This window comes from Balearica regulorum, chromosome 6 (genome assembly GCF_011004875.1).
Source record: "Balearica regulorum gibbericeps isolate bBalReg1 chromosome 6, bBalReg1.pri, whole genome shotgun sequence".
Taxonomy (NCBI): domain Eukaryota; kingdom Metazoa; phylum Chordata; class Aves; order Gruiformes; family Gruidae; genus Balearica; species Balearica regulorum.
Genome location: NC_046189.1, coordinates 8,323,901 through 8,347,164, shown reverse-complemented (window position 1 = coordinate 8,347,164; position 23,264 = coordinate 8,323,901). Strand labels below are relative to the sequence as shown.

The 23,264-nt window shown below is 39.1% G+C and overlaps 1 long non-coding RNA gene across 2 annotated transcripts in view; it reads right to left on the bottom strand.

Moving 5' to 3' along the window:
- Positions 1–5,109, bottom strand: part of LOC142602320 (uncharacterized) — a 35,989-nt gene extending 30,880 nt beyond the window's left edge. For both annotated transcript variants that reach the window (XR_012836019.1, XR_012836018.1), the window contains exons 1-3: positions 4,865–5,109; positions 2,151–2,222; positions 1,872–2,048 (exon numbers count right to left, since the gene is read on the bottom strand). This is a non-coding gene — a long non-coding RNA (uncharacterized LOC142602320). The remainder of the gene's footprint in view (positions 1–1,871; positions 2,049–2,150; positions 2,223–4,864) is intronic.
- Between the last annotated feature and the right edge of the window lie 18,155 nt (positions 5,110–23,264).

Genomic DNA, 23,264 nt, shown 5'->3' with positions numbered 1-23,264 from the left:
AGGTTGATGGGGCTTAAGTCGTTGTGTCTCTTAGGAGTAGTTTGCTTGCTAAAAGTAATCCAGAGTGAAAAGTATTTTTTTCCTTGTTTGCATGACTAAAACTTCCTCGTGAGTTGGAAGCTCCTCCGCTATATATAGCCTGTGAAGGTACTCAAACCATGTGCATGGTCTTGCATAAAAAAATAAATAAAACCAAACCCGAAACAAACCAGCCAAAAAAAACCCAGATGATATCTATCTTGCCTATTTATATCATCTTAGATGGCTTTGATAAATTGTGTCTTGGCTGCCTGGCTACCAAGAGCTGTGTCATAAGTGTTTATGGGAAGTCACATAGGTACATAGGGAAAGGAATCATGTCTTTTAGCATTTATATTCAGATCACATTTTTCTAATTCGAAATATAGATCAATCTCAACATATGAGGTAGACTTAAGTGTTTCTTTGCAAATCTCTGCTTCTATGAAGCTTGCCAGAGAATCGAGTAAATGAGAACAGTCACATTGAAACAACCTAAATTTTTCTTTTCCTGTGTAGTGGGCAATCATACCATCAGAAGCTCAGCTCAACAGAAGGCCAGAGGTGCTTGTCCTAGCCAGAAAGATCCCCAGGGCTTGGAAGCACATGAAGGGATGTTAAGGCTGAAGGGAAGCTCATCTAATGAACTCTTCTGATTGTTCAAGAATTATTATTCATCTCACAAAATTGTGAGATAAATAAAATTGTCCATAAAAGGTAAAATGAAGACTGGCTTTAACTTAGATAACAGAACAGAAGAGAGAAGAAACGATGTAAGCCAAGTGCCATTAATTCTGGTTTGGTACCATAATTGCTTCAAACAGTTGAACAACATGATTAAAAGACATTCATAGGATATTTTTTTTTTTAATAGATATAACTGATCTCTAAGAGTAATCTCTGATCTTTAAGATATCTGATCATTTTGAGAGGAAATTATAGACTGGACAACCCAATTATCTACTGCTAAAGAGCTTTGTGAAACAATTTTCTACTGTGGTGGCAGAACAAAGAAGTGTTCCCCTAAATCTAAATGTGAAAAGTTCACAGGGGACAAATAGATCTCGTAATCCACCGCTCACAGACTGAAACTGTTTATTCTTTAATGAGTACACAGTTCGCAGGATTAACACCAGCACAGAACTGTCAACAAATAGCATCCCTGGTACTATTAGATAATGGATTTGACTGTCTCACTCTTATTAGGAAAGAATTGTATTGTAGTTAAATTAGAGCTCACTAGCAACTGGAGGATGTCTGGAGAAACTAAAATTGCAGCAAAACATATTTAGAGAGGAAACCGCAAGAATGATCTCACCAACTGCACATAAAAATGTAACATTTTGACTCTTCAAATACTCTGGAAATAGGCAGATATGTTCTGTGCTGATTACGGCATTACAGATTACAGCATGATACTGATAAAACTATCACAGATTTACACCAGGGAGCAGAATGAAGCAATTTTGCTCATCTAATTGGGCAAGCGAATAGCAAAATGTACTCTGTAAAGTGGCTGTCAGCAGTTGTGATGGGTGCTCCCACAGTGTGTTATCATGTTCCTGGGAACAAGGACTTAGAGTTCACTAGCAGAAGCCGCCTTGCATTTTACCTCTAGCACTGCCGAGAGGATGCTGTGTTAGAGGTACGGGGCAGTAGGCAGCACATTTCTGTCCCAAATAGAAAATCCGAGAACAATCAGCAACCAGCACAATCTATCACGTCTAATTAGCACCCCACACTTGAACAGAGAAGATTCCCATCCTAAGCACTTCTCTGTCGTTTGTCCGTAGCTCTTGCCCTTTGTCCAGCAACCTGGCACAGAACTGTTTGCTAGATGTTTTCACACCTACCTGTGTGAGACTTTGTTGGCTGATTTAAATCCAGAAATTCAGGACAACGTAACTGCCTTCCAGGTGATCATCTTGTTTTAGGGAAAGCAAGAAACTCCCAGATTCAGGACATAGTCAGTTATATAATGAGGCAACAGTGTGTGCTGATCCACGGTCATCTTCTCAGCCACCAGACACCTGATAGAAACACAGCTGCTGTAAAAAATTCAAGGATTGTGCAGAATTTAGCTATCCTATGCATGTCTGAGCAGAATATCACCTAAATGAATAACAGATTACCTTTTGAACTAGCAGCCTTATCGTGCAAGGTGTTGAAGACTTCAGATGAAACATCACTTTACCAACGAGGCTCTGGAATGGGATTTTTAACAGTTTAATGTTAAATGTTGCTGGCAGCAATTCAGTATGCAGTGGCCATAATGGAACAGTAGTATACAAAACAAACTCAGGATCAATGCTGTGATCAATCCATCCCGTGGGACCTCAGAGGTGGCAGAGATGATACATGAGGCTGAATGGGCCTTTTAAAGCATCAGTTCAAATAGAAAAACATGCACAAGTTTCATAGGTGAAAGCATGACATTTAACTGTTAAACAGGGGCCCTACAAACACAAAGAACTTAAACATGTCCTCAGACTAGCGCTCACTCTGCTGCAGTCCAGAAAATTCAAGTACCCCATTGAGTGACGAGGTGAATAAACCCAAACCACCTCTGTGGGGACCAGGAGTAGACATCTAGCACTGGGGCACTGACAGCTCTGTTAGTCCACACTCCATCTTTCGTGCTAGCCAAAGCCAACATCTGCATGGGGCTTTCACTGAACACCTTTAAGAGAATGGCACTTTTAAGCCTTATTTTTGTAGCCCCAAAATGCAAAATCTCTGTCACACACAACAGAGAGTTAGAAGTAGCAATAAGCCAAATTGCCTATAAATATGCCACCTATTATTCTTTTCTCATACTATTGTTCATTTGGATTGGTACAGATTATCTGGGGAAGTGAATGACTTTATCACACATTATTTATTACATATTCAGCACTCAGCAGTCTGCTCACTGATGCAGTCAGTTAATCCCATCTTCACCAGTTCCAGGAAAAAAAACCTCCCTTGGGTCAGCTTGTAATTCCGGCTATAACACTTCGCCTTTCCAGATCCCCTCCTCTCCTAAAAGCTTTGACTAGATATAAGCTATGGAAGATTTCCTGAAAGGTGGGCCATCACAGGCTACAGATGGGTCCACAGGTCCACCTTTCATCATATCTCTTTCTCTCTTAAAGCTTTTTGGATTTTGGTGCTGCATGTCAACAATCTGTGACAGGATTTGGTCTGAAATGGGGGAGGAAAAAATGACCTCTTCTTTCACTGTAGTGCTTCAGCAAGTCTCACAAGTGCCCTTGAAAATCCAGTTAGCATTTGCTGTGTGTAATGCTTCTTAATCTCTACTCTGAGTGGAAAAGTGTGTGTGTGCGTGGGGAGCCCGGTAAGTGTATTTGTATGCATCAGTGTTTTGCATTGTGATTTAATCACAAGTAATACACAGGATTAATGAAATGTTATTTTTCGTGACCAAAAGCAAACAAATCCTGATGTCCTGCTCTACCACATGATAGAGGCAATGCCTGGATTATCCATTTTACATCTTTATAGTTTGTCATTCACATTTCTTTGAGCTTTTAACAAAACAACGAACAGGAGATGAACATGTGGATTTTGTCATGAACAGAACATGAACATGTAGATTTTTTCATCACTAGTTCACTTATGTATAGGGGATTTCAGTAAAGGAGAGTCTGATTTAGAGGTTTTAGTGTGTAGCCAAGACTTTTCTCAGCTCTAGGACAGGATTTAAACGAAAGAAGAATCTAATTGGCTTTTACTGCACTAAACAACTTAGATTTTATAAACAATAATAACCATGTCCCAGATGGCAGGTTTGTTTTTTGTTTTTTAAGTTAAAGAATAAAGCTGAAGTATTCAGTTTATTAGTAAAATAGAGTGGGTTTTTAATCTATCGAATTCAATGCATTCACTTAAAATGTGAATTAAGTAAAGCATAAACATGAGCATAGATGAAAAAGGAAAATATGGGATTCACTGCTTCAGGATGTTTCATTAAAAGAGATCCATATATATCCTGAGCTTTCTATAGGACTGTTTTCTAGAAGGCTGTCTGCAGTGAATTGTGACCCTTAAAGTCATTTTAATAGTAGCTACAATACATGCAGGTTTCTGGTGACAAGAAGGATTTTCTGCTGATCAGGAGATGTTGAATTTGGTGCCAGCAACCCCAGTTGTCACCAAGTAGCTTGTCTTTCCCATCACCAGGTCTGACCTCCTACGCATTAAGGAGAATTATGGGGTTTATTCGTTCAAATTCCTGCCCATTTTCCATAGGACCTGACCCTCTTCCTCGAGGCTGGAATGTTTATGGAGGAACTCCATCAAGAGAAACTTCTTGGATATTTATACATATCTACTCATAACAAGGTTTAGTTGCCAGAAAAGTATTTTATATTTACTCCATTTGCCAATTTTCTATGAAAAACAAAAGGATCTGGAATTAAATGATCTGCATTCAGTATGAGCCATTAATGTATCCGAGCACTGTTGGATGTTGAAGCAGAAAATAATAACTTTGATAATGATGTCTGTCATAAAATAGACACCATATTTTACTTAGTTGTGGTTGACAGAAATAATTAATATTGTGAATATATTCAACCTCTCAAAAACATCTCCTTTTATCAACCTTTTTGCTTTTATCACACTTTGAGGAGAAGATTTTCCTGACGAACAATGCTTTCTACCTCTAAGTCATTATGTAGCTTAATAAAATTAATTAAAGGTTTTAGTAAAGTTTAATTAAAGCTACAGACTTAAGACCATGGAATCACTATGTTCAGCACAAGGATAAAATCCACGGTTCCTTTTTGGTCACATAATTCTGATTCACGAAAGAGAAATAGACCTTTTAAAATCCTTTAATCACATGAGTAGCGTGCATGCAAATGAACAGTCCTTTTGCTTATTCTAGTCTTCAAGGGAAAACCTTCCAAACTTCAAGAATGTGTTTCCAAACTGACACCTAAGCCAAAAATATTTGCCTCAGTCCTCCAAAAGGTGTTGATGTGAGTTGTGCCAGTAATGAAGGTTTGGACAATACAGGAGACAAAGCTCTGAGTGGCTACAGTTCACAACGTGGAATACTATAACTGAAGACAATAAACAGTAGCCTATTTTACAAATAGGAACATATAAGTTTAATAACTTTTCTGTTCCATTAACAAAGAAAGGAAATAAATTGGGCTGAAGAACTACTTTGGCTTATGGAATGAGAAAAACAAAATGTAAGGAAAGGAAATCAATCTTCAAACAAAACACAATTAAAGAATAAGACACCAGGCCAGGCTGTCAGTAAAGTACTGCAGAGTTCAAAAAACTATTTGAATTACAGTCCGGAAGTGATACATGTGTCTTTCAAAGCATGTACACTGGGTCTATAAACTTGTAAGTCTGCATGTGTTCTCGAATAGCCATGTCAACTAAGGTTAAAGAAAAGCATTCAAAACATATGTCTCCTGAGTATTTTCCAGAGAGAAGTATAGTTGAGGGGGAAATAAAATAAAATAAATAGATCAATAACACAAACAAAACCTGACTGAGAAACAAAATGGAAGAGGCTCATTACAGATTCTTCTTGATTTTTTCCCTCAAAAAAATCTAGATATAGGGTGACAAATTATAAGCACATAATTTCTAATACTCTTATCTGTCCATTTTTAGTAAACAATAGACTAAATACCAATGAAATAACTGAATACATTTGTGGTTAGCATTCTTGGAACACATTAGAAATTGTCTACAGACAATTTCTACATCTGCACTTGTGTCCAGAGTAGAGCCAAGACTGTATTTATGCTTTCCATCAGCAAACACAGAGATACTGCAACAAGCAACCTGCAGTACAAATACTCAGATTATTTGAATATTACGAATTTGAAAAGGGTTTTTTTTTTTTTTTTTTCCCTTCATTTTTGCCAAACTAGAGCTAGTGACCCTCCTCTCTAAGCTTCCTGATCTGCATTTGAAACATAACCAGAAACAGAACCAGGTGGCATTTAACTTTGTGAGTTGAAGATAAGAGTGTTCTATATTTGGTATAGAAGTGTAAAAGTAAGATCACGACTGACTTACCAATAAATGCGGCCAGTTTCTAAGTGCTTTACTCCTTGTGCTTCCTCTCTGAACCCAGGAAAAATGCAAACTTCACCCCAACTGCTTGGATATTTACCCCCTTGGATACATGTGTAGGAAGGCTGATTCCCCATTTACACACTGGGGAGTATGGCACAGGCTGAGTGTTTAGTGAATGCTCTGTTTCTCTGGGCTCTATTTTATCTACGTTGGTTGGTACCTTTTGTTGCTTTCCAAACGGTGCACATCAGAACCAGAGTAATTCAGGCTGGGAGGTCCCCTGGAGGCCACCTGGTCCTGTAAGGTGCTCAGGGCACAGCTAACTTCAAAGTTAGGTCAGGCTTTTCAGGACATTGTCTAATGCAGCGCCAAGGATGGAGAGCCCATAAACCCTCTGGGCTACCTGCTGCAGTGCTTAATCCCTTCAGTTGCAGATTCATATACCGCACAGTTTCCCTAGCTGCAGTTTGTGATTTTTAGGTCTCATTCTTTTGCTTTGCACCTCTGAGAAGAGTCTGGCTCTGTCCTCCCTGTAACATTCACCCCCAAGGGAGCTGAAGGCAGCAATGAGATGCTCACTGCCTTCTGCCCTCTGTGCTGAACAAACCCAACTCCCTCAGCCCCTCCCTATGTGACGCAGCCCAATCCTAACCATCTTGGTGGAGCTCTGATGGACTCACCACCGTTTGTTATCTCTCTTGTCCTGTGATGCCCAGAATGGGACACAGTACTCCAGATGTGACTCCACAAGTGCCACATAGAAAGGAATAATCACTTTCCTCAACCTGCTGGCTATGTCTGTGCTCCAACCATTGCCTGTTTATTTTAGGGCCCCTTGAGGATCAGGGAGTCAGCCTGGGCCACTGTCCAGCTTCTGTGCTCTCATTCTTTCTTTCAGACTCTTCCAGCATTTTGAATAAAAGCTTATCCCTATCTGCCTCCTGCCTTGGGGTTCCTGCAGACTTTTGTCTTCCTCCAGCCTGACCTCTAGCCTGTCCTTTCTGGAGTCACTCCTCAACTACACTCATTTTTAGCTTTCATCTTTCTTGACAGGGTCCCAACCCCATCGCACACTTTGTAGTCATGCTGTGTAGCCCAGAAACGATAATTTACTGATGTGCTCACTTTATGGCTACACAGCACATCATTGTGCTAAAGCATGGAAGAACTTAGTTCAAAATCCAGACATAATACAAGGGTTTCCAGTACAAAAAGACTGTTTGTCAACAGCTAGCACGGTCCCCCTGTGTTAGGGACTGGAAATGATGTGGTATCTCAAATATGGCCATACAAAAGACTTTTCTAAGTAAGTTCTTCATTTTTAATACTCTTGGACAGTCACCAAGTTGCCGTATTCATCCTGGCAACAAACCACAGAAATTCCCTTAGTCTGGTACATCTGTTTTCTTGTAAATATGGAGGACCTTAGGAAAGAAGAAAATATGTACTGTGCTCATATGTGGCGATGTTGCTTCAGAAAAGTCTTGCAACAGAAACAGATTAAATGTATTCATCTATTACTATGACAAAGAACATCTTGGTTTTGTAGGAACTGCAGAGAAATACAATCTTTTTGTAATGCATCCATGCTACTGATACTGAGATCTGAACAAAAACCTTCCCTGCTCCACCAGAAAGGCATGTTTCTTTATTAGCTAAAACATGCTGCTTCTAAATGCAGAATCACAGCTAGGCAAGAGAATTGTGGTTTTCTTGTTAACATTAATCTAACAAAAGCAATACCTATATACTCACCACAGAAAGGCTAGCACAGTATCTGGTGAAGCTTCATTTTGTCCTGCATGGGATGGACATGTTAATCATGGTTATGTCTTTCCTTTAGCAGGTTTTGCAGTTATTTTGATACAACCCTGGCTCTGTAAAGTGCTGCTGATGGTATCTTAAGCTACCAGAGTTTTGGTTTATTTAGAAAACAGGCATACTTATTTATAACTACGCTGTTGGGGTAAACTCTTGCACAGACAATTGTGCTGGCTTCCTCCAGAAGATTTGATATATTAAAGCTACTTTTATCTATCAACTATATCCGATACCTATGCTCTAGTTTGCAAACTGAATATTCTCCTTTGTACTACCTTCTTTCATGCTGTGTAGAAAGATAGATGTTCACTTTTTTTAAAAAGTACTCTTTGTTCACAGGCATAAGTGAGCCATCACATGGGTCCATATAAATTAGAGATGCACACACTTGAAGCAGAAGCATTCATATTTGGGTATTTGAGAACTGCCTCCTTTGTTCACATTTTGCCTGTTGTTTTCTAAAAGCAGCCGGTGAGCGAGAGGGACCCAGGCAATTTACTTCTCAGTAATTAAGCCTGAAGAGGTCACACGACTCACGCTCTCTGCTTTCCTGCAGATGATTTCTATCAGTGGTCGGCAGGGATCTGCCTTTAGGAAGGCTCCCAAACAGATGCTCCGTACAGAGTGTTTCTGCTTCTCCGTCACGTCTTTGCCTGGAAGGGTGCTTTGGGCTACACAAGCCTAAAAGGAAAAAAGGGGTCAGGGGAGGGAGCGTGAGGAGAATATATCAAAGTCCTAGTAAACTACTACTTTAAATTAATGACTAGCAGATCTTACATGGAAGGGAGAGGAAATCACAGGTTGGTTTGGAGCGACTATTGGGCTGCTGGTTAGAATCAAAACTCCAGGGACATGAAGGCTGTCATGAGAAAACTGGAGAATAATGAAAGATTTCTTCATCGCATTAGTCAGAGTCGGAATGCCTGTGCTGCAAATTTTACTGTCGTTAATGCCAGGTTTGGTTTTGGCTCAGTTAGAAACAATCTCTGCTCATTGCATATTTGGGGCGTGATTATATATATATCAAAATGTTTTTAAAATTTTTTTTTGTTTGACCTTTACTATAAAATGAAAGGATAAGATGTCAGAACTGTACCTCAAGCTGCATGCTTTGCAATAAGCTGAACAATACAAAAGCACGGACTAGTGCAAGCTGCAGTTGCTCATAGAAAAGCTTCTATTTCTACTTTTTTAAAGTTAGACTTCTTGCTTTGAACTTGCAACATTTACAAAGGAAGCATTTTCTAATGGTTTATAATGAGAATAGGATGCTTTGGTAATGGAATTAATAAAACTAATGCTGAAAATACATTTAATGTAAATTACTTTGCAATTCTGTAATTTATTTAACATTACACTATAGGCTAAGATTGCTAATTAAGTTCCAATAGTAATAACACTTTTAAAAAATATGCTACATAATATAAACACCTATTGAAACTAAATAATAATGTCAATATGACACTAGCTTTTATGTTTTCATCTCCTCACATTATTTCCCCCCATTTCAAGTAAGATTAGCAACTTAAATGGTGCAATAGTGAATATTTGCCAAGTTTTTATATTAAGCAAGACTGCTCTTCCCCCCCCCCCCCCCCGCCAATGAGTTTTACTAGATTATGTTTTTATGTTATAATTAATTGCTTTAGCTTTAACCATCAGAGAACCATCAGGAAGCAAAACCCGTTGCATCTAAATGTAAGGCCAGAAAGTCAACAGAAAAAGTGTCATTGGTATTGAATGATTTAGGATCAGCTCCGTTCATACCTCCTTGCAGGCATTTGATAGTCTTAGATTTCATCGATCTTGAGTGAGGCTACATACAAGATTTGTTATCTATATGGTTGGTTTTTTTTCAGAGAGTCAAGAACTGATTTAAGCCTGAATTATTTGAAGGCACTTACTTGCTGTATTTGATTTTGACTGCAGTTCCCCTATCTGCCTCACAAAGTAAATTAGAAACTTTCTCATGTCTGATGACCTTACGTAAGGCCCGTTTACAGTGAGTTGCTATCCGCATGACACCACTGTCATAATTCAGTTTATTTGGCAATGCTGGTTTGGACAAATCCCAGATGAACTCGTCCTTTTATGTAAAGCAACTACTTTCTTGTAAGAGTTAAAGTTGAAATACAGGCCAGTATGGTCCAGACAAGCTCTGTGCTATCACACACATCATTAATTATGCTTCATCCTTTATCTCATATGTGATACATTCATTAGGATGAAGCATGTGTTGCTTAATGAGACATTTGACTTTATTATTGTTTCCCAACTGTTCAGGGAAATTTATATTTGTAAGTTTAAAGCACAGCCAAATTGACAGTGATAGACAGTTTGGCATTAGCCACTTTTTTCCAAGATTTAGTCCAACAGTGTCTTATTGAATACAGCTGCAAAATTCAGATCTTACAGATGGTCACCACAATTCTCAGAGACTAAAAAGCCAAAACATTGGTGCCAGCTTATGTAATGACCCTTAAAATACTGACATGTACAAGAAAATCCACGTGCCTTTACTGTGACTTTTTACATAAGTAGGCATGGTTGGAAAGGGAACCTTAACTGTATGATGGTCACTAAGAAGTTGGTGTTACCAGAGCTGAAGGTGAGGGTATACACTTTGAGTGCCTGATTGGAAAGTAACAAAACCAGATTAACAATGGCTTTCCCGTGCTAGTGGGAAAGAAGGACAGCAGGCAATCTTTGCTAGCTTAGTTTCTCTCCAGGGCATGTTGACCTTCTCACAGCAACTAATGATAATTTTTTTGCATCTGAACAGATAAACACTGCTTTTATTTTGTGTGGGCTGTTCTGCAGGGAAACAAAAAAAATAATCAAGCTGCAGTCAGTAAACCAGGATTTTTTTTTCCCCCTCCTTTCTGCATGCCTAGCTCCTATGGCTATGAAATGTGCTCATATTTCATGGAAGACATAACTTAGCCTGTAATGGTTTGTAACAACAAGTAAGAGGGAAGGTTGTTCCAAGGCTTCTTGTTTTCATTCACTACAGTTTAGAATCCATCTTCTTGGTTTTAAAGAATTGTTTAGAGCTAATAATGAGGTAATCCATTACATAAAGACAGCTCTGTCCCTGTTATTTAAATGCTTGCCTTCAAGTCCTAGTGGTCCCACTTCTTAATCAGCAACTGACATCTTAACATGCAGTTCATTGCTGATTTTGAAGTCACAAAGGGACAGTTATGGACTGAAATAGAAAATAAGAGTTAAAAATGCATAAACTTTGGTTACAAAAAGCGGGTCCTGTTTTTATAAAAAAATAAGGGTTGCTGAGCATCTGAAAGGAACTGAACTGCCTCCTGACAAAACATAACGATATAATTTTGTCTAATACGTCTTTGAGGCATCAGCACCTCCCTGAGAAGGAGGAGGAAACTGCATGATATTTTGAAGTTTAGATGATCCAGCAGGCAGTTACACTAATTGCACAACTCTCTCCTATAACCCTGTATAACACTTTGTCCAGATTTTGGTAAGCAAATTGTATGAGTGTAGAGTTTATTTCAACATGATAAAATTATATTCTGCTTTTAGCCTAGGTGCAGAGATCACTTTTTACAAAATTCTGAGAACTGAATTTCTTGAAGTGCTTTGCATTAATTATGTGCTTTAAATATGATTATTAAAGAAGATTTGCATGGTTCTTAAAGTATTATATTCTGTTTTAATAACTAACTAAAAATAAACAATGAAAATTATAGAATTAAAAATTACATGGTCTCTCATCTTAATTGTATTTGGTCTATTAATTAGAAAATATGCACTAATCTATATTTTTACAGATTAATGCTTTGATAGCAAGATGTAGAGATACTAAGTTCTAGACACATAGATAGATCCTGTTCATAACTCAGTTGAATAAAATAAAACCATGCCAATTTAAATCAGCTGCAAATCTGGCCTGTGACTATGTTGTTTTCCATTTGGACAGAGGGATGTGCGATGCATCAACTGGTCATATCCAAAAAAAAAAAAAAAAGAAAGATCCAAGAGTTATTCAGCTAGAAAAATCATTAAGCTGTTTGATTTTGCACTGTGTCCATGAACTTTACACACCATTGTGGATGAACATAGATTTTTTTTCTTCACAGAAAGAAAAGAAGAAAATTGGCCTAAATGCTATATCCTTCTTCTCTGCTCTATTTAAAAGAGGTTAGTAGCATTAAAAATTCACCATTGAACTAAAAGTCACTACCGTGGTGCAAAGCTGAAGGGTTTGAGGAAATGACCAGCACCTGGAGAAATGGAGATAGTCTGGGAGAGGAGAGGGAAGGGAGGTGGGAATAAGACCATTTGGGACAAGGGTAACCCAGGCAAGGGGAGAGGGACCTGAAAGCATGAAAAGACATAAGGAAGAAGGGAAAGAAGTTAGATGCAGAAGTAACATGCTTTGTAGATAACAAAAATTAGGCCTTAGAGGAAAGTGCATTCAAGAAATGTTATATACATTCATATACTATGTTTCTTTTTTTTTTTCTAGAGGAAGTTTTCCTGAAGTTTGCCAGAACCTTCAACGCTTTCTGTTGTTATTGCTTTTCCCCTCTCCTGTCCTTCCATCACGTCTGTCTAAGCCCTCTGGTTCCACCAGCAGCCACCTGCACGGAAGCCGGCAGCACTTTTGCCGCACGTCCCATCTCCCTGCACCACTTCACTGAAACTGCTGAAAACAGGACGTGCTTCCACCTGGCTCTTTCCAGTGCCATTCAAAAGGCCCAGATCCTATGTGTCCTGGTCCTTGTCAAACATCACCATAAATATTTGGGTTACCAGTGTATCATAGTTACCACAGTAAACAACCTAAATATTCGTACACAAGACTATTAATTATGAATATTCTACAGCATGAAGTACTTCGTGATGCATTTCCCACAAGACCTCCAAACATCGTTGTTGACAGACAGCAAGGAGCCCCTTAGCTCTGTGAGAGCCGCATGCTGTGGTTCCACCAGCCCACAGCTCCCCATGCCTCTGGCTTGGCTCCAGGCAGCCTCTGCAGGGCACCTTTGCCTCCCAGCCCAGGAGCCCTTCAGAAACATCACTGCTTCGTGGGTCCACTCCTGATGGCATCCTCACAGCTGGCAGGCCAGCCTTTGGGACAAAGCACAACTGCTTCCCGCTGGGATGATGCATACTACAACTTTCATAAAATAGAAGGAGCTCCCGGATCTCAGTCTCTTGTGTTTTCTTCTGCCTGATCTGCTTCTCACTGCTGCACTCCCTGGGGATTGTACAGAGTTTTTTAACAATGCTGGCACCGTGACTCAGTACTAACCAAAATATCCACGTTACTCTGCCATCTTTTTTTTCAGGTGAGCACTTAATTATTTCAAAACCTTTTTCTTACCAACCTGCTAGACTGAAGAAAAAAATACTTAGAACTTACCACATACTGCACAGAAAATTTTTGAGGTGTTCACTGAATTATTGCTGTATGCCACTCATTTAAAATACATCACATCTAGAAAAAATGGATTTGATTAAATGAGAGCTCACAAATGTATTCTTACTTTCTTACTGAGATTAAGCCAAATCTCTCTCTCCCCACCCCCCTCCCCAGCCTAAGTTTATCTGTACTTATTCCAAGGAGCTGATTTTTCTATTTTACTGACATGGTCTCCTCTGAGATTTTTTTATAATCTTTGGCACAAGCAAAAGCCTTAACAATTTCCTTGATGTTTGCTGTTTATTTAGGGCCAATGTAAACAATCTATTATATATCCCAGTCCTTAAATGACCCTTAAATGCCAATTTAAACACATTTTTCTCAGAATGAATACCATTGATGGCAAAAAAATCCACCTACAATTGTTAAGGACTAATCTTGTGCTGTAATGACCATTCTACTCTAATAAATTCAATCCATTTTACATTATCCTTCACGGGAGTTCCAGAAATTGCAGATCATAATCTTTTGGCATCTAGACAGGTTTATATTTTTTTGTATAAAGTTGAAATATGAAGTTTCTCACTCTTCACATCATTGCATTTTTGCCATACACCTGGAACAGTGTTTCTCCAGGCATCAACTATCTCCTGTGTCCATATTCAACTTGATATTTTCACAATTGTCCCTAATTAAAAAGTTGCTTGCCGGATGCCCATTGCTCACCAAGTCCTGCCCACAGTCCTTCATCCTTCTGTTCCACTGCTGCAGCTCCCCCCATATCTGATTATTTTCTGATTGTTGTTGTCCTCTTCCTTTTCATTGTTCCCTGCATCGCGGACACCACTTTGGGTTGCAAGTCCCTGTTCAGTTTATAATTAAGACACTTTTCATTTTCTTCTGGAATGACAATGCCGCCACAGTCTGGTGCTCTTGTGTCCATTGATCCCTGCAGATACTCCTGTTCCAGTGATCCTGGCCCCCCTAGAGGTGTGGAGGTGGATGCAGCCTGCTCGCCACTTGCCACTGGCCATGGGAAGCCACAGGCTGGACAGAGAGGTGGCTGACAACTGGGGCAAGACAGGAGACAGGTGGCAAAGGCAGGACACTGATGCATGGTGAGGCCCCAGTGGGGATAAAAAGAAGCTTTTTCCCCTAGGGGAGTATGTAAGAAAATAGAAAAGCAACAGGAAATTTCTTGACTGAGAGTGAGAAAAGAGAACATGTCCTGTCTTTCAAAGACAAAGAGGGCTGGCAAAGGTCGTGTTCAGACCCTTTTAGTTTCATCTGCTATCTTTTGAGTTTTCTGTTTAATCTGTTACCTTGTTCCAGACATTATGCAAACAAATCTGATTTTTTTAATTTTTTTTTTTTGTGTTTGCTTTGAACAAGGGTGCAGACAGATCTCAAAAACTTGGCTGACTTGCGATCCTGTCATCCTAAACTAACAGGCTCTTGTCACCTTATCTGCCAATGCACTGATCACTCTTCTGGCACTTTCAAACCAGTTGCATGCTTCCTACAGAGGCTGACCACTGTTCTGATTTGTATATGCTGTGACAAACATGACAACATGATATGCTTTTTGTTGTGTAATCAACTTTCTTCCATAGAACTATTTTGGGTTCTCTATCATCTCCTGGATATGAGGAGATAATCTGCTTTCTACACCTTCCATCTGAATTGCACCGACTGTCCAACCTCTAATTATTTTATCAGGGTTTTCTTCTGGTCCTGCAGTAGTCTCCAATAAAATTTTGTCCTGAATCCCAGTTCCTGTCTTTTATTAGATTTTCAGCACCCTCTTTGCACATGACATTCAGAAATGTCTGACTGTATTTCATAACTTCCCTCTTCTTCTTTCCCTCCCCTGATCAACATCACTTAATTATTGCACAACACACAAAAACCCAATATCAACATACTTAGGAGACAGTCTCTAAAACTATAGTTATTTAAAAAGAAAAATGGGCTGGATTAATTTGTTAAGTAAGGAAGTTCCACTTCTGGAAGAAGATCATTGCTTCTGTAAGGAATTAGCTTGATGATTGTCATGAACATAATTTTTAAAATGCAAGAGAAAACTGGAAAATAAATTATTTAAGTTGAACCATGAGAACCAGAAAAAAGAAACCATGACCCAGAAGCTGCTGATTTTCTTCATAGCTGTATAAAACTTTTCCAAATATTCAATGTCTAAATGGCAATTGGATGATGACAAAAGATTATATAGGGTGGCTATTATTATCTGTGGATATCTACAGTAATCTATACAATACTATGAAGATTTTCTAGAATTGATCCTCTATGGGAACTTTCTGCAGTTTAATTATAACAGTTCTGTTGAATTTTTTTTTTTAACAGATTACAGAATTTAATTTAGATAGTCCTAGAGGATTTCATTCTTGCATATTTTTACTGGCATATTTGAATACACAATTATGCAGAGTTCCTGTTTTAGTTAAAGGATATTACCTCATAAAATAGATATAGCATAACAAGTACAGAAGAGTTTTCTAGAAACACAGAAATTTAAAGGTCCTTGGAATAACTATATTTATTATCTCTTATTTGGATTTTATTTACGTACAGCACTTAGAGTTGCATCTGCTTTCAACTTAAGACCACGATCATTATATTTACTTACCTACTTTTACATCATCTCTTTCTTGGTATTTTCTAGATATTGCACATGTTTTCTGTTCACATTTCTCCCAGTATGTATACTCTGGCCATCACAGAATCACTCATGATATTGCAGTTGCAGGAACTTTAAAGTGAATGAATGGGGCATCAAGTCACATTACTTATGGTTTTCAGTGGTTTTCAGACTGTAGAACAAAGCATGGTCATGTAGAGCTTTTAAACATAGAGGTTCATGAGAATGGCCTGGATTAGCAAAGCGACTGCTAGATGGAAGCGTAAGAGTCAAAGTCTGCCCAGAACCTGATTCTTATTATTCTTTAAAAAGAAACATCAGGTGCACAGCCTCAGCCTCCGCCTCATCTGTACCTTCATTCTTGCAATGGCTTTTAATGTAGGTACATCCTCACAAATAGTAAAGAAAGCTTTACAATTGAACTAATTCAGGCTTACAGTTCAGAGTAAGCCTAGAGAGGAGAGCAAGCCCAGTGTTACATATAACCAGTAATGCTTGGCATGAAGTCTAAGAGGCTGGGAAGGAAAAAGGATATTCATAATAGATTCAAGTGAGGTTCAGGGAAAAATTAAGATGAAGAGCTGAACACTTCAGGTGATGTATACTGATTCAAGCTATATGGGAAATAACAAAAGAACCTTTGAATCTTAGTACCTGAGCAAAATTATTATTTAATGGCTATGTCAGGTACTAGTAGAATCATGCATAAGATGATTGATATATTGATATAAAATGATATTACAAGTTCATTAAGACAATACTTTACACTGATTCACAATATATAGAGAATACAGAATTGCTTGAAGTCTCTGAATAATAATTAATTGAGAAAAGAAATTGGGAATTATCATGGTGGATTTTTCTTCTACAGACCTCCACACCAAGAAATCCCTGGTTAAGTCTCAGTGTAAGTATTTTATTATTACACTTTTTTTTTTTTTTTTTAACTCCATGAGCTGTTGTCTCTTTAAAATCTCTTGTTTAATAGCAAGGTGCTTTAAATTATCTTGTTTACAGTTCTAGTGAGAGGTACAGATAAGTGGCAATGCTAGTTTTTCCGTTACACTTCAGTAATTTGATTTGTGACATAATATTCTCTCTCTGCCTCATGACAGAGGAAAAATCAAGTACTTTCCACAACAGATGGAAAAAGACCCTTTCCTCAGCATGGATTGAAAGCAAATAAATAAGTAATCCCTCTTTTGGTATGATTAGGAAAGCTCCACACTGGGCACCATGACATTCAGTAAGGCTGGCCCGCAAACGTGTCTCAGAAGGCTCCTTATTGCAGATGCTTATATTTTCTGAAGTTTTCACTCAAATTCAAAAATTGAAGTGTCCATTTTTATCTACTCAGTTGTATTCTTTACATGGGAGCTAATTTTTTTTCCCACTGAGAAAGCATGCATCAGATACAGGAGAGTTTACATCATCTCCAGCAGTCTTAGGGCAGCCTACAGATCCTAAATCTTATGAAGTGACCCTCAAAGCTTTCGTACAAATCAAAGGACAGTTCCCTCCATTCAGGCATGAAGAGAGATGGCCAAATAGCTTCACTGCAAGGATTTTATTGGAAGGCCTGGCACAAAGTGTGTGCTTGCAGTCAGCACTGGGGACGAGGGTGGTGGTGAAATGCACAGTGCAGAGCACCGAGGGAAAAGACCGAGCACAACGAGAGGCTGCATGAGGGGGTCTGAGTCAGTCAAATTAAATCCAGGGATCAGCCAAGGACTATTAGGATTCAAGTGGCTCAAACTACCCAGAAGTCCTCAGGTCCTTCTTGGCAGACCTCTGAATTGCACCTCTGTCTCTCCACTGCTGCTAAAATCTAAACTTACAGTGAGTTGCATCAGCTGGTATTTTCCACTGAATTTCTGTGGAATTTGGATACTGAATTCCCCCTAGGTCCTGAGAAAACCACTTTTAAAATGTTGGGAAATCAATCTGCATGTAAGTGAGGATATCTAAGAGAGCTTGTACCTAGGTGGTGTCTTTTAATGCAGTTTTGATAATGTTCAACTTTCAAATGTCTCAGATTTGTAACACAACGACTGTTACAAATAGAAAATTGTCAGTCACATAATGTCAATCATCAAGAAGAAAAGCATGTAGTTGCACTTTCTATTAACAGATGGAAACAGCAGACAAGCCCAGATAATTTAATAATCTCTGGCAATATTAATTTTAGATCCAAAACATTTTGAGAACAAACATGTTGGATTTTCCCCAAGGACATCAATAAAACGAAAATCAACTAACTCCCAAATAAAACAGTCTGATAAGCACATCACTAATTTTTTTGCTAATTCTTGCTGAAATTTGGTACAGTGTCACCTTGACACAGAATGCTGTTGCAGCAAAGTAAACTACACAAAGATAGCCATCTGCATGTAATAGAAATTAAATCGACTACACTGTGGTCAGCATTTCACCAGGCAATCATTTAGAAAGGCTGTTAGGAAACATTGCAGGCTCCTGCTGGGATTGGGTTTCTATAAATATGTAGCCCATGTAATTGTTTAAAATCATAACTGTGTGATACGCTTTATTGAAGAGAAGTACAGCAATGCAATTAAACGGGCAATACATCCAAAGTAATAAACAGAAACAAGTGAAATGAAGCTCCTCGTTCTGTTTAGGATTTAGAAAGCAATACTGCCAGCAGTCTGACAACTACTCCTTCCGCTTCTTTCCCTGCTATCATCTTTCACAACTGTATAGCCTGTTACTGAGCCTTCAATAGAGTTTCAGTGTGAAAACAAGCTGCACTCAGCTCACATATTGTGTGATTTTATATTGGCGGTTTAAAGCGGCAGGACAAAGTGGCCTATATATATTTCAGCATCTTGAAAAAAACACAAAAATATAGTGGACTCTTCTTCTAGGAGATATTTCTTACTAATTCCTGTTCAATCCATAGTAAGATACTGACAGGAAGTGCAGGTATTTTAAAACTGCATAAATAACAAAATATTCTATTATTACACTTTTTTTTTTTTTTTAATTCCATGAGCTGTTGCCTTGTTGACTTTAAAAACATTTGAAGTCTCTTGTTTAAAGCAAGGAGGTTTAAATTATCTTGTTTACAGTTCTAGTGAGAGGTATAGATGAGTGGCAACGCTGGTTTTTCCAGAGGTCTCTCCTAGCTATCTTCTCCAACTCTCATCTTTCAACATGTCTGTCCTCCCTCCCTCTAAAGAAAACATTCCTGCCTAACCAGTCTCCCTTCAGACTGCTTCACTCCTAATCCTATGACATGTACTTCTTCCTCATCTATTAAAACAAACAAACCCAAACCAACCAAGCAAAGAAAAACCCCCTCAGCATTAGCAAACCTGAATGACACACAGCATCGCTACTTCCCAAGATACCCTGTGGCACTCGCAGCGGTCATACCGAACGACGGGACGTTGAAGCCATGTCCTGGCTGACGCACTCGGTACGAGCATGCAAAGGTTGGGAGCCACTAAAGCTAACATCTTTACTCATCCCCCTTTGCTTCCCCTAAATTTCCCTGTGATTTTGACCACAGTTGGTGTGCTCTGGACTAACACAAAGCTGCCCAGGTTTTAGGTACTTGCCATGGTCAGGTCCTGGGAGGTCTTCTGCGCTGTCTCAGCCTCGGAATGCCACATGAAGGTGAGATGAAACCCTTCTTGCTCAAGTCAGGCAAGATTATTTCTGTCTTGCAGACATTCGAAGGCACAGATGCTGTCCCAAACAATAACTAATCACTGCTGTTATGGTATGGCCATGAGTAAATGATTACTAATTCAATACAAGCTTGTCTCTCTGCCAAGCTACTAAAAGAGGACAAAAATGGGGCAGGCCTGATTTGACTCCCCTGTTGTGCCAACAGCAGCAAAGCTAGGCCAGTGACTAAAATTAATGTAAGATTTTGGTAAGTAAAATGAAGCAGATGGTTGTCAAGGTTTTCCTAGCAGAGCAGCCTGAGATTTGTAAACTGCATGTTCAGACTTAGATCAAAACCACAGAGCATGTTGGAGTTTAGCTTGGATTTGAGTTTTTCCAGAAACAACGGAAACTTGATATCATTTCAGATCAGGGACAAAACAAGAGAAGTAAAATCTTCATTGCAGAGTTCAGCTTGTGGTCATGTCATGTGAAAGGAGGTCAGGTTACTAGTGACCGTGCTAAAAGCTTTTCTCATAATTTAGTTAAGATACCATGAGAAGTAAAAAAAAAAAGTCACTAGTATTTGACATAAAAACATTGCAGCCTAGAAGTATTAATGAAATTAAATTTAGTTAAAATTTGCTAAATAGATAGCTAGAGATTGCTAAAAAATCAAGTCATAAAACAAAGTAATTCAGCTCAACAGGAGCATACTCCTCTCTTGCACCCCATTGCTTTACCTCAATATAGGGTAGTTGGAACATCCAACCCACAGAATGATTTGGGTGAGAGAGAAAATTAACTAAGTAACTCTTTACAATGCTAACAATTTGTTTAATAAAACCCAAGTACTAGGATGTACATATCTGAAAATGCAGACATAAAGAAGAGAGAACACATCCTGGAAATAATTATAGTTATCTTGGCTTAAGTTGTGAAATGCCCTGATTTTTCTTCTAACAAAACCTTTTCAAAATGTGGTGTTTACTTTGACAAAACTGCCCTGACACTTCAGCTTTCTGACATGTTATAACATGTTTTGTTTCTACATAAGACTTCCTTACCCATTTTAGAATAACAGCATCTGTCACACATATCCAATATCATAAGAATCGCCAAATTGTAGCAAAGAAATATCTTTATGGTTTAGCAGGAACTTTCCATTCTTGATCAGTTTCTTTGAAATTCCCCTTTATTCTTCACTGAAAATGCTAGAGTAAGTAAGACTACTCCTATTTTCTCCCCCCTCCCCCTTTTTTTTAAGATCCCCAAAATAAAGATGGCATAAACTATATACGATATAAATTGAGATTCATTGGAACATGTAAGCTTGTAGATTGCAGTAAAATCTGGGGAGACAATAGTATTTCACAAGATTCATAGCAGCATTAATCTGGCAGTGATGAAGACCACAGCTCTTAATTCATCTGGTTACTTACTGTGCTATTGTGGGCTCTTCCAGATCTTTGGAGGTTTTTTGTTTGAATTTACATATATATATATATATGTAAATAATATATATATATGTACATAAGTCTTTGCATTTAGACACACACATATATGTAAGTATTTGCATGATTAAAGCCATGAGCTGGAATATAATGTGTTTGTTCACAACCCACTCCTGTCATATTCTTAAGCAGCAAAAGGTTCATACTCTTTCTTCCAAACTGCAGGTTGACTTCACATAAATGTAGGGAATCATATTATTATTAAATTTATTTAAACATTTTTCCTTATTCCAGAGGGGGACAAACAAGAATTAACTGGACTCCCTAGAGATAGGAATAGAAATATGTTATGCTAATCCTTATAGGGGAGGAAAAATGTCTGCAGCCCTGGGGGAGATAGGTGCCTATGTTGCCCAGCAAGTATCAAAGTGTACCTATGGAACAATCACAGGGAGAAACACTGTCAGCTTAAAATAATTTATTATACTCTGTCAATAATGGCTATTATGACACAATACCAATTAAATCACTCAAAAATGTACTCCAATGCACCAGCATAAATATGTATCCCTCTGACCAAAGAATTCCTTGCTGTTAGCAGTTAGTAAGTTCCATGACTTTGAAACACACGTTGACTGGAGAAGGGCTTTCTCCGTGCATTATGATGGGCTCCACACACATCGATCATTGGATATGAAGTCAGGCAGCAAATATTTGGGAAGCCATAAAGGATACCCTAAGGGTAACAGAAGGTCTAACATAAGTGTGCTGTGCACATATATACTGACATAAAAGGTGGTTCATTGCTTCTTGGGCAGCTGCTAAAAATGCTGACACAAGATAGAGGGATCGAAGAACAGAATTACGCAGCTTTCTCTCTTGCCTTTCTCTTCAGTGTCCTCAATTGCAAGCCCTTCCATGCCTCTCCCTTTTAATTACACCACCAGGCTGCTAATTTGAAAGCTCATAATTTCTTTCCCCAACCCGAAGCTTCTCACCCACCAACCCTTGCACTTATACTTGTTTGCCCAGCCAGACTATCCAGAGACCAGCTCCAGCCGCAGCTTGCAAAGGAAACTGCTAAAGCTGTCATAACCTGGCCTGGCTCAGCCAAAGGCTTGGCAGTCCGTGCATGGATAGACTGCACCCTACAGCTCCCACAGGCTGGGCTGCAGCACACACTGCCCTTTTCTCCACCAGAACCATCTCTGACTAGAGTGTTTTACTCGCAGCAGAAGTCAGGAAAGCCCCTGGCCACACTGGCAAAGACTCCGAGGAAAAGCTACTTATATCCTATGCAGTTGAAGAGGAAAGAAGTTTGTGGGAAGACTTTGACCACATGAACCTTCTAAGAGTCTGCCTTTTCATTGCTGCTTGACATGTTTCCTCCAACCGTCAAGGAAATCCCTTGCACAGGATCCTGACTGTGCCCTGGACTTCCCAGGACTTGAGCTGGCTAATTATGACAGCCAGAGGCAGTGGTGCATTTGGGAATTAATCCATCAATCAGTGGTGGAGATGAAGCTGGAAGCTTTACAGTTCACTTTGATGTGTGGTCTCACCCTGAGTTAATGCACAAATTTGGAGGACGCACTGCCTTTGGTCCCTTTTTTGGAATTCCTAACAAATAGGACATGGGCCTGCAGTACCAGACAGGAGGATGAAAATATTAACAGGGATATTGGTCATGGAGAATTGCGTGGGTGGCAGAGTTTGGATAGTCAAGGCAGCCAAGCCTGTGGGGCAGCAGTTCACTTTTCCATGTGCATTTAATCTGCCATAGCCACAGACCAGTCCTGAGAGAGCACTGTGGAAATGAAGAGTACATTTGGCTTGGCCTCGACCAGCACCTCCTCACCAAATGAACTGCTGAGGACCACGATGGCAGCCACACAAAGTATTCCAGACAGTGTTTAAAGGGAAGCCGGGACTGATTCATAAGAAATATCTAGTCTGCCTTTCATGAGGTTTAAATACTTAAGCTTCAAACAGGTCCTACAGCAGTAGTGCTTGGAAGCCTGGTTTCTCTCTCGGCAGAGACAGACGCTCCACAGGAAGCAATTAAAGATTGTGGAGAAAAAACAATTAAGGCCTATCAAGTGAGCTTCAATACAGGATTTCTTTTCATGAGCTGAAAGTCCTGTATAAACTAGTCAAGAGACCAGACTAATGGATGTGTCTGTACCTAAGCACGATTCTGGTGCCTGCGCAGGGACTGCCAAGG